This window comes from Corapipo altera, unplaced genomic scaffold (genome assembly GCF_003945725.1).
Source record: "Corapipo altera isolate COAL_440 unplaced genomic scaffold, ASM394572v1 55, whole genome shotgun sequence".
NCBI classification, from domain to species: domain Eukaryota; kingdom Metazoa; phylum Chordata; class Aves; order Passeriformes; family Pipridae; genus Corapipo; species Corapipo altera.
In genome coordinates, this window is record NW_020884882.1 from 16,254,237 (window position 1) to 16,264,761 (window position 10,525).

The 10,525-nt window shown below is 49.3% G+C and overlaps 1 protein-coding gene across 1 annotated transcript in view; it reads left to right on the forward strand.

Moving 5' to 3' along the window:
• Nucleotides 1-368: 368 nt before the first annotated feature.
• The window catches only part of LRRN1 (leucine rich repeat neuronal 1), a 19,244-nt gene continuing 9,087 nt past the window's right edge, over nucleotides 369-10,525 (forward strand). Inside the window, exon 1 of the mRNA XM_027640709.1 lies at nucleotides 369-439. The gene's annotated coding sequence lies outside the window, so the exon portion shown is untranslated. The remainder of the gene's footprint in view (nucleotides 440-10,525) is intronic.

A 10,525-nucleotide genomic window follows, 5' to 3' on the forward strand; every position in this document is an offset into this window, starting at 1 on the left:
TCCCCCTGAACCCAGCCATGGACCATCGGAGATTTGGGCACCGCAGGATCACGCGTCGGTCCGAGGGGGCGGGGCCATGTGCTGTGGGCGTGGTTTTGGGCGGGGCCACACCGAGCCCCGCCCCTCGCAGCCGGTGGCGGCGCGCGGCGCAGCCAATGGGAGCGCGGCCTGTCACGTGACCCGCGGCGCCTTCCCAGGTGCGCGCGGCAGCGGCTCCAGAGCGGGCGGGACCGGGGACGGGAGAGCTCCGGGCGGGCGGGGCGGGGGACGGGGCGCGGGGACGGGAGCCGGCCGCCCGCCCGCCCACTTAGCCATCCATCCATCCATCCATCCACACACCCAGCCCGCCATCCCTCTCCGCATCCCGGCGCGGCGGGAGCGCGGCGGCAGCGGCGGATGTACAGCCCCGGGGAAGCCCCGCGGGAGCGCCCGGCCGGCGGTGAGTGCGGAGCGGCTCGGGGCAGGGAGCGGGACCCCCGGGAGCTGCGCGGGTGCGGGCGCCCCGCTGGGATGCGGGATGTGCGCTGGGATGCGGGATGTGCGCTGGGATGCGGGATGTGCGCTGGGATGGGGTGCGGTGCGCTGGGATGGGGTGCGGTGCGCTGGGATGCGGGAATGCGCGCTGGGATGCGGGGATGTGCAGCGCACATCGCCCGGGGAGATCCCGCGGAGGGAGCAAAGTTTGCGGCGGCGGACGCGCCCCCCGGTGCCCCCCGGGGCTGCCGCGGGCTGCGGGGTTTCGGCCGCTCGGCACCGCGCCGGGACCGCCCCGGGGCTGCGGCCGCCCCGCACCGCCGGGGCTGCGAGGTTCGGCTGCAGCATCGCCCGCCTCCTCCCCGCGGGCGCTCCGCTGTCCCCCGGGCCGGTCTGGCGGTGGATCGCGGGTTTTGGGGGCGGATCGGTGCCCGGGTGCCGGCGGTGAGCGCGGGGCTGGCGGTGCGGCAGCGCTGCCCGCGTCCCTATTTGCATGCGAATGGGAGCGGATCCCGGCAGATGTCCTGCCTCATCCATTCACCCGCAGGAATGCGAGCAGACAAGGAGCCTTCAGTGTGACAATGGCCCTTCAGAAAGCGGCATAAAGGCGCAGTGTGAGCGCGGCCGCGGCTCCGCCGCCTCCTCCCGCGGCCGCGGCTTTGTGCGCGGGGCGCTGCGGGCGGAGCGGCCGCCCCGCACCTGGGGCTGCGGGACCGGGAGCGGACAGCGCGGGGCACGGCAGGGATGCTCCAACGGGGCCCGGCCGCACCGCACCTGCGGGCTGGGGGGGTTTGGGGAGTCGGGTACCGGAAAGGTGCGGGGAGAAGCGCGGGGCAGCGGCGCGGCGGCCGCGGATCGTCACCCCTGCTCTGGTGGTCCCCTGCCCCCGGGGCTGCCTGTCCCTCTCCCTCCGAGTTTGGGGGTCTCTAGCTCGGGGTCTGGCGGTCCCCTCGGCCCCTGGGGTTGGGGGTCTCTCGCCCCCCGCTCCCTCCCCGCGCAGCCGCGGGCGGACAAAGGGACCGACCCCGCTGCCGCCCCTTTGTCGCCCCTGTCAAAGGGCCCTTTGAGCGCGGGGCCGGCCCCTCTCCCCTGCAGGAGGAGGGAGAGGACGAGGCGCTTTGTGCCGCGGGCTCAGCATCACCGGGGCCGCACAACAGATGTTGGCCTGCGATTTTAGCTCTCCCCCAAGTTACTCGGGGCGCCTTTCCCACCAGGCAATGAAAGGGAAAGTAACAGAATTAAACTCAAAGTAGACAATAATGTTGTCCAGAGGTGAGAGATCATGCACAGGCAGCTTCTATTTTTGTCCTGGAGCTGCATGTTAGCTCCCTGGTAATGAAGAGCATGATAGCCCTTCAATAAAAACTAATTTGTGAACCTTTAAGTCTTTTCCTTACAGACTTAAAGGGTCGCTATAAAAGGAACATGATCTTTCTGAAGGAGATCATAAACCTTTTCTGGTGAACAGCTCAGATGTACCCACGGGAGCTCCCGGAGGCTTCCAATGACCCAAGTCACATAGGGCATCAGTCCCAGTGTTGTCCAAAGGATCCTACCCAAGTATGTCCCAAAGTCTTGCAAGTTGGAATTTACAGTAATTTAAAAGACAGACATGCTGAGAGGGAGACAAACCAATGCCTAGAGATTCCCAGATAGCAGGAGTGAAAGGGCAGGACTGTTCTGTCCCTCAGCCCATGGCTCTCACCCCCTGGGCAGGGCACAGCTGGTGCCCCCGGTGCCCCCTGTCCCTCTGCTCTGCAGCCACGTGTGTCACTGCCCCGCGACAAAAGCTCCACTTTAACTTCTGTCTCGACAGCTAAAAGTTACCTGCACAACATTTGATGTAGTCCCTGGAAAATGATCTCTCCCAGAAGGCGTTTTGGACTTGAACAGACCAGTTGCTGGGATGACTGTAAAGTCATTTCCATTCACCTGGAACAGACACAAGTAACAGTGCTGGCTGTTAAAGGAAGGAGGATTTTGCCTCAAGTTGTACAGTTATAAAAGGATAATCAACTTTTACTGCCATAAATAATGCTGAGCATGTCCAAACTTGGGCTGCAGAAAGAAACTTCTTTTGAAGTTTCAGGGGTCTGACCAGGGCTCAGACAACCTCGGAGGTGACAGAGCCCGGGCTTAAAACCAGTTGCCCAGAGAAGCTGTGGCTGCCCCACCCCTGGAAGTGTCCAAGGCCAGGTTGGACAGGGCTTGGAGCAACCTGGGCTAGTGGAAGGTGTCCCTGCCCATGGCAGGGGGTGGCACTGGGTGGGCTTTAAGGTCCCTTCCAGCCCAACCATTCTGTGATTCCATGATTCTGTCTGTGCATTTGGTTCCAGCTCGTGGAGCAAATTGGGTCTTTTAAATGAGCCCCGTGTGAAGCTCTGCCATCATTCCATGGCTGAGCCTGTGCCTGGAGCTGTGCCCGGGGGTGCAGGAGGCACAGCCCACGCCCAGGGGATTCTGCAGCCCTTTGTTTCCCTGCGATACAGGGTCGGGGCACTGCAGAAGCCAGGGAAAACTTTTCCTACTGGGCGGGCTGTGTTCCTGCTCTATTCCTGCTGCTCCCGGCTGGCTGCTGCTGCCAAGGCGGGCGGCAAATTCCCTCTCCATGATTTCATTTGTAGGGACACTTAAAGCACCTTGGATGAATCATAACCCGGGTCAAGTGTTGCTGCTGCTGCAGCTCCCACAGCTTCGTATTTGCTGGAAAGGGGATTTATTTGCATCACTGAGCCTGCAGGTTTCTTTCTGTTGTTGTCAGAGATGATATAAACTCCCCAAGTTCATTTAAACAATATTTTAAGGGTTTTTTTTTTTCCTTTTTTTTTAGTTTTTTGTATGAATTATTTTGAAGCTCTTATTTCTGCTAATGATATCAATGAGTGAAAACAGAGGTTTTGTTTGCAGAGCTCTGTGCCACATTAGTTCTGCCTCTTTGGGAGCTGCTCCTTCCCCAGGCCTTGGAGCACATGCCTGGTCCCAGGCTGGGCTTTGTGTCAGGCTCAGACCAGGCTCAGGCACCAGAAAGAGACAAAACCAAAGCAAAAGAGTTAAGTGACGTTTTTAGAAGAGTGCTGGTTGTTAACAGCATTTATTTGACTTTATTTTTTCAACCAGCAAAGTAGCAAGATGCTGAAAATATTTACGGAGGAGCCAAAGATTTCCAGAAATAAACTCCCCCCTCTCTCCCCAGGCACTTTGTCGCCTTGGAGGTGCCTGTTCTTTGAAGCCCTGATTAATATAGATGAGTTGTAATTTTGTGACCAAGCCATCCTAGTTCACATATATTATTCCATTGGCAGACATGTGGTCCCCACAGCTGTCCCCTCATTTGTGTATGAAATGGAAACACTGGTGGCATTTGTAGGTTACCATAGTTACACGAACAATACACGTGTGAGGCTTCATCCTGCCAAGCTCCAGATTTTTTTCCTGGCAGACATTTTGTAGACACGGAACTGAAGAAAATCTATGTAAAGTTTTTGGAAGCGCAGAAATCCCTCCCTCCTCCTCCTCTCTGCTGGCATAAGGCTGATGGGCAGGGAACCTGCCTTTCTGCTGCCTCTCCACGCCTGGTTCCTGCATCTTCTCCCAGTTGGAATTGCCATTGTGGAGATGCAGGATGCTCCCAGGAATTGTGAGAGCAGTTAAGTCATTAGCAGGGTCATGCCTTAAACACATCTTTCTTAAAAATAAGTTGTGAGCTCTCCACAAAAGGGAACTTTGGAGCTGGGATAGCTTTCCTGTGTTACGGGGGCCGGCGATGTCTGTGGGGCTCCTGGGGGAGCAGAGGGGTGGGAAGGAGAGGAGCCAGACCCCACATCTTGCTCTACCAGGACAGAAATCCAAGCAAGGCCACTGCAAAAAACACCCATACTCTGTTCTGTCTCTACAATTAACATGTGCCCACCACGGGAAGAAAGATGGGCAAAAGTAAAGGAAATCATGGAGTTGGCTTAGGAATGGTTTTGTTGGTGGAACTAATGGTGCTTCCCTGAGGCTGGGAGGGTGTAAATTCTGCACAGAGACACCACAGACAGCTTTGCTAAGAACCAGTCCCTGCAGATGTGCTGAGTTATTCAAAGACCTGCCCAGGCTCACTCTTTTCCTTTAGCTGAGTAATTAAATCCCTCACTAATGGGCTCCATAAGGTCAGAGTGGAAAACTCCTCCATGCAGGGCTGAGAGGTCCCCATGTGAAAGTCCTGAACCCCATTCTCTTATTCTTTGCTGCTTCAAACCCTGCAACTTTATTCGAATTTGGTTTGGCTCTTTAGATGTCCTATTTCATATTTCTACATATGGCACCGAAGGAAAATACTGGACTGGCCTATTTTGGTTTGGCCTAATTCTCCTCCTGAGGAAGGCAGGACGAGTCTGTGGCATCAGTGGGAACAAAATTAGTCTCTGCCCTTAAATTCTACTGCAAAATGTTTTTATAGCTTCACCCTCTATTCATAAGACCTTAATTTGATGATCCAAGCCAGCGTTTTCTCGATGTTCCATCTGGCTGAATTATTAACAGAACAGGCCCTGGTTTCTACCTGGAGCACAGTTTCTAAAGATCAAGTATTTGCAGTGGAGTGTTACCTTTTTCTTTTCTTTTTAACTAACAGAACAAGGCAAAGCAGTTGCAAGTAATGGGCTTGAAAAATTTAACAGGGTGCAGTACTGAGAATGCACACAAGTTATAAAAGTGCCAGGGAGAAACAGCTCTTTCCCTTATTTTATTGGGCACAACAGCCTTGCTTCATAATTCTCTGTCCTGAGGTGCTGCCCTTTAGTCCCCAGAGCTCACCCAGGGCAGTATTTCCCAGGCCATTCCTCAACCTGAAGTGATTTAACACGGAGACAAATTTCCTACTTTTTAGTTGGAAATTTTAGAGGTTGTCAGTCAGCAACTCATTTCCAGGTATTTAATGTAACTAACTCTGGTGATTCCAGCAATTTATGCATCTGTCAGCTTTGATTAGAGCAGGAAAACCGAGTGCTTTTGGAAGCCAAGCCCCCTCCAGGTCCCTGGCAGGGTTTGCCTGGTGGTTAGTCCAGCGTGAGCCAGCGCTGGGGTGACTGTCCCCACCAGTGCCTGGGGAGCTTTGGAAGACAATATTCCTGGCCTGGAGAAGCCATGGGGCTGCTTGAATCCATGGGAGATGCTCCCTGGGCTCCTCCTCCACGCTGGAGCCTGGAGGACACTCCTCAATGCCTGCTTTTATTTGATTTATACCTACTTTTGTACAGTCCCTGGAACTTAATTCATCAAGCAAAATGCCACACTTGGATCTGTGTGTGCCAGACTTGGATCCACACAGCTGCACCCAGGACATGCCCCGTGATGCCAGCCCAGCTCCTGGGCTTTGGATGTCTGGGAACAGCTCTGGCATTCCCACACATCCCAAAGACTTGGTGCACCTGGAGCAAGCACAGCTTTTCTGGAGTTCTCAGGGGATGGGCAGCAACACAGGGAAGAATCAGACTAAGCAGCACGTAAAAGTTATTCAGAGAGAACTCCTGAGCTTGTCCAAAATTTGGTAGAATCACATTTTACATTTTTTTATAAAATATCAATCAAAGCTTGGATTGTCTTTTTTGTAATTTGAAATTGTTTATCATTGACATAATGGATCCTACATTTTCTGTTATTTCATGCATCACATCATTTATTTGATTAAGCAAGTCCAGAAGTACCAAGTAAATTCATACCTTGCTAATGTGCTGCATATAATTACTGGGATGCAGATGAGCCACTGATTGGCCTTGCTACATTTTTAAATTACAAATGATCCATCATTGTAACAGAAACAGAGTAAATATTGATAATTCCAGAGCTCCACCACTCTAATGGGCATTGCAGTGCCTTGTAAATGCATTGAAAAATAACTTATTTCACCCACAGAGGAACAACCAGTTGCAAAAAAGAAAGGTTTTAAAATTACTTCTTGAAAATAGGTCTTTAAAATGGTTTCATGATAGTTTTTAAGTACTGAGTAAAACCAGGTCAGCAACCTGGGCTAGTGGGAGGTGTCCCTGCCCATGGCAGGGGTGGAACTGAATGAGCTTTAAGGTCCCTTCCAACCCAAACCATCCCAGAATTCTTTGTAAGTTCACTGGCAAACATGTTTTCCTTTCTCTTTCTGCCCCCTTTAAGTGCAACAAGTCTGGTTTATACAAATTAAACCTTACTGTGCCCAAAAGAATCGCTGTAATTAGGTAGAGATTTCGTCTATAAAGCATCAATGACTTGAACTTTTACGAGGAAAAACCTCTCCTGTGTTTCCTGCACCAGGCCACTGATGGAATAACCCATCCATGGCAATGAGGAGACTGAGGGCTAAAGCTGAAGGCACAGTTTATAGGGCTGTTCTTAAACATCCAGTACATTAAATATGAGGTATTTTCCCTCTTTCTTAATCTCATGAACTTCCCAAAGCAAGACTGACATCTGTTTTCTGCATGAAACAGAGTTAGTATGGAAATTTCAGTGAGAATTGAGATAAAGAGAAAAAACTAAATCAGGGCTGGAAACATTCCCACCATTCCAGCTGACTGAGCTCTCCTCTCCTGATGACATGGCAATGCCACTCAGATGATTTTGGAATGAAACAGTGATGGAAAACACATATTTCAGGTAGAAGCCTGTTCAAAAGTGCAGAAAGACTTGTGGGAAAGGGTCATGTGTTCATCTGTCTGAGTGGAGAGAAACAACTTTTTCCTTAGGCCAGAGTAAAGCCTGAGTTCAGAGAACCCCAAATCTGTGGCCTCCTAATGGAATTAATTCTCTCCCTCCTTGACTTGGTTGAGTTCCAGATCTTTCTCTTGGTGCTGACAGCCTTTACATCAGATCTCAGCACCTCCCCTGCTAAATCCATTTACTTGGTTAGTGGTATGTTCACAGTCTTCCATATCAGATCTTTCAACTCAATATATGGGGTTATTAACATTTATATATAAATATGGCTCAAAAATACAGAATTTGATTTTGTAAGCATAAAACCTCTTAGAAAAAAAAATCAATAAAAACCTGTTTTATTCTGAAGGCTGAAGTCTGTCAGCACACTACATGGAGAAACTATGTAGATATAGATCTGGGCTAATAGTAAAATACAGTTTAATACTTAATCACTAATAATTGAAAAGTTAACACAGCCACAGGAAACAGAATTATCAAAATAGAGTGTAACAAGGCCCAGAAAAAGAACTTTTTCTCGATTGAAGATAAGCAATTGAAGCTCTGTGCACATCTAATTTTTAATAACAGGCCTCATGCATTCCCTACAGCCACCAGTATTAAGTTGATTTTATAAATACCCACTGAGATCCTGACTCACTCTGGGTTTGATTTCTCAGCTCCTGTTTCTAGCAGAGGGTTTTTGGCATCCTTTGTGGTAGTAACAGCTCTGTACACACGGGGTCTTTCCCAACTGTGGGGGATCCTGAGTGACTCAGAAAACTGGAGTTTGATCTAGAACTGTGTGGGAAGCAAAATAATCACACGCTGCCAGAAGCCAGTCAGCAAAAAAGGGAGGAAGAGGATTTTCTGTAACTTCATGAAAATCCTGGGGAGTTCTGGCATCCCTCTTCCTCCTGCTTAAAAATATTCCTCGCGTGCTCCTTATTTCCTTACCATTAACACTTCCCTTCCACTGGCCAAGCTCCCTGGCTCTCAAAACCCAAAAAGGGAATTCTGCTCCAAAGTCCAGCCCAATCTCTTCATGCCCTTGTTCCTCTTTCAGAGCTGTTTCACTTTTTTTTTTTTTTTTTAATTTTCTTTGAATGGTGCTGATTTTGGTAGGTGGTAGGAAGCAGAGATTGAGCTGTTCTGTGTGGAATCCTCGGGAGGTTGGTGCCCTCGGGATGTTCAAGATCCTTCCATGTGCTTATGACATCTCAGGCATGCCAAGATTTCATTCCACTTCTTGATTATGTGATTATTATTTCAGAAATATATTGATTATATGATCAGAAGCTGAAGCAGTATTTCCTAGTCTGGGTTCTCTTTCATTCTTCAACCAGCAGATACTAAATGCAAAAAAATAGTTGGAATAGGTCTTCCAAAACTAGTTATGCTCTGTAAATTTTAGATAATGTCCTAGTTAAAACCCATTGGGTTTAAATTCTCCCTCGCATTTAAAATCCACAGAAGGCTGGGGATGGGTCAGAGCACAGACAGGTGGGAAGGAAGGGAAGTTCTCCATCCCCTGCAGGTCAGAGCAGAAGGGAAGGGCTGCTGGGAAGGTCTCAGGAGACTGGGTTTTAACCTGGCAGTGGAACTGGTTGACTCTCAGGAATGGTGCTCCAGTCATACAATTTGACCTGGTAATTCCATGGAATGAGGACAATAATCACAGATTGGATTCTTCTCCATGAATGAAATCAAAGCTCTGCTGCTGCCCTAATATTGAACAGGGCAGCCCCTCAGAGCAGGACGTGAAACAAGCCACAGGCAACAGAACAGCCCAGATATTCCCCAAATTAAACTACTTTATGAGGATAAACATAGTAAGGAAGTGGATAATGAGTTGGGTTCCTAATGTCAGAATATTCCTACTGTACAAACACTTCTCTCCTTTCAGGTTCTCAGGGCTTTGAAACGGCTTTAGGAGTTCTTTTCTCTCCTAAAGCAAGAACCAAGCAGCCTCTCTAATTTGACAGCCCCCAGGTTGGCAGGCACCTCTTATCCCTGAGGTTTCTGTGTGACTGGTTAATGGCAATCAGGCAGATTTTCAGGCAGAGGACAGAAGCTGGGTTGCAGTTCTGAGGGGGATCTGACGGGCCATCAATCCCCCTGCAGGGGATCCAGCCCCTCGTGCTCCACAGCAGTCTGTGAATGAAAACCTTTTCTTCCCTCCCCTGCAAATTTACTTCAGTATTTTAATGAAAAACATTGTATCAGATGCAAGTCTGAAGAATAAAGCCCAATAAATTACACATTTTCAGGATTTAATATGCTGTGTCTGCGGGGCAGGCATTATGAATAGGATGCTCTTTGCAGTTCTTTGGGGGAGATAAGAGTAGTATTTTTCAAAAGAACACAGATAAAGCAGTCTAAGGTTGTCTTGGGATACAGCAAATCACCTTCTCACCAGAGCTTTCCCTAAAATTAAACACTGACTTTATTTTGATGGAATATGTGTACAGACAAGAAGAAAAAGGAGGCATTATTTGCAGGTAAAAAAGCCCCAAACCTTAAATATTATAAATCCCTGAGGATGTGTTTTGAGGCTTTATACCATTATTACATGTCCTACAGGCCCTTGTTTTTGTATTTCCTTTTAATACCAAACTCCCACGTCCAGATTTTGGAAGCTCTTTCAACTGACATCATTTGCAGCTTGATTTGTCTGTATTTTACACAATTCAGACCTGGAAATAGGTTATTTCCTGATGACATTGGAGGCTTTAAAAACCTCAGTAGAAAAGGCTTCCTATCAAGCACAATTCCACAATATTTGTCTAAATAGACAGGATTGCACTTGGAAATTTAATCCCTGGGAAAGGAGCCCATTCCATAGGTTAGCTCTAAGTATCCTGGGTTTTAAACTCCAAGTCCCCTTTCTCTAGGATGTCCAAGGTCACTGATGCTCTTGGAGTGAGGCTGATTTTAGAACACAGCATTTTACACCAGGTTTAGTGCTGTGCTCACCCGTGTGATTTGGTGGTGCCTCTCCCTCCTAAAGCCCTAAAGGTGATTTGCTCACCTGGAGCACGGCACCAATCCCTGTTTTCTCCACACAAAATGGGGGGATACGGAACTATATACTAGAACTAAATACCAGTTATTCTATATACTAGAACTAAATACCAGTTATTCTAAATACTAGTTATTCTGTATATTAGAATTAAAGTCTCTCCTGAAGCTCAAAGCAAAGCAGGTCCTGTTTTACCACAACATACACGCAGCATCCTGTCCTTGAGCTTGTCCAGCTGCCTTCCCCTGCCTGCAGTGATCCCACCCTTCCCCTGCCTGCAGTGATCCCAGCTTTCACTGCCTGCAGTGATCCCAGTTCCCCTGCCTGCAGTGATCCCAACTTCCCCTGCCTGCAGTGATCCCA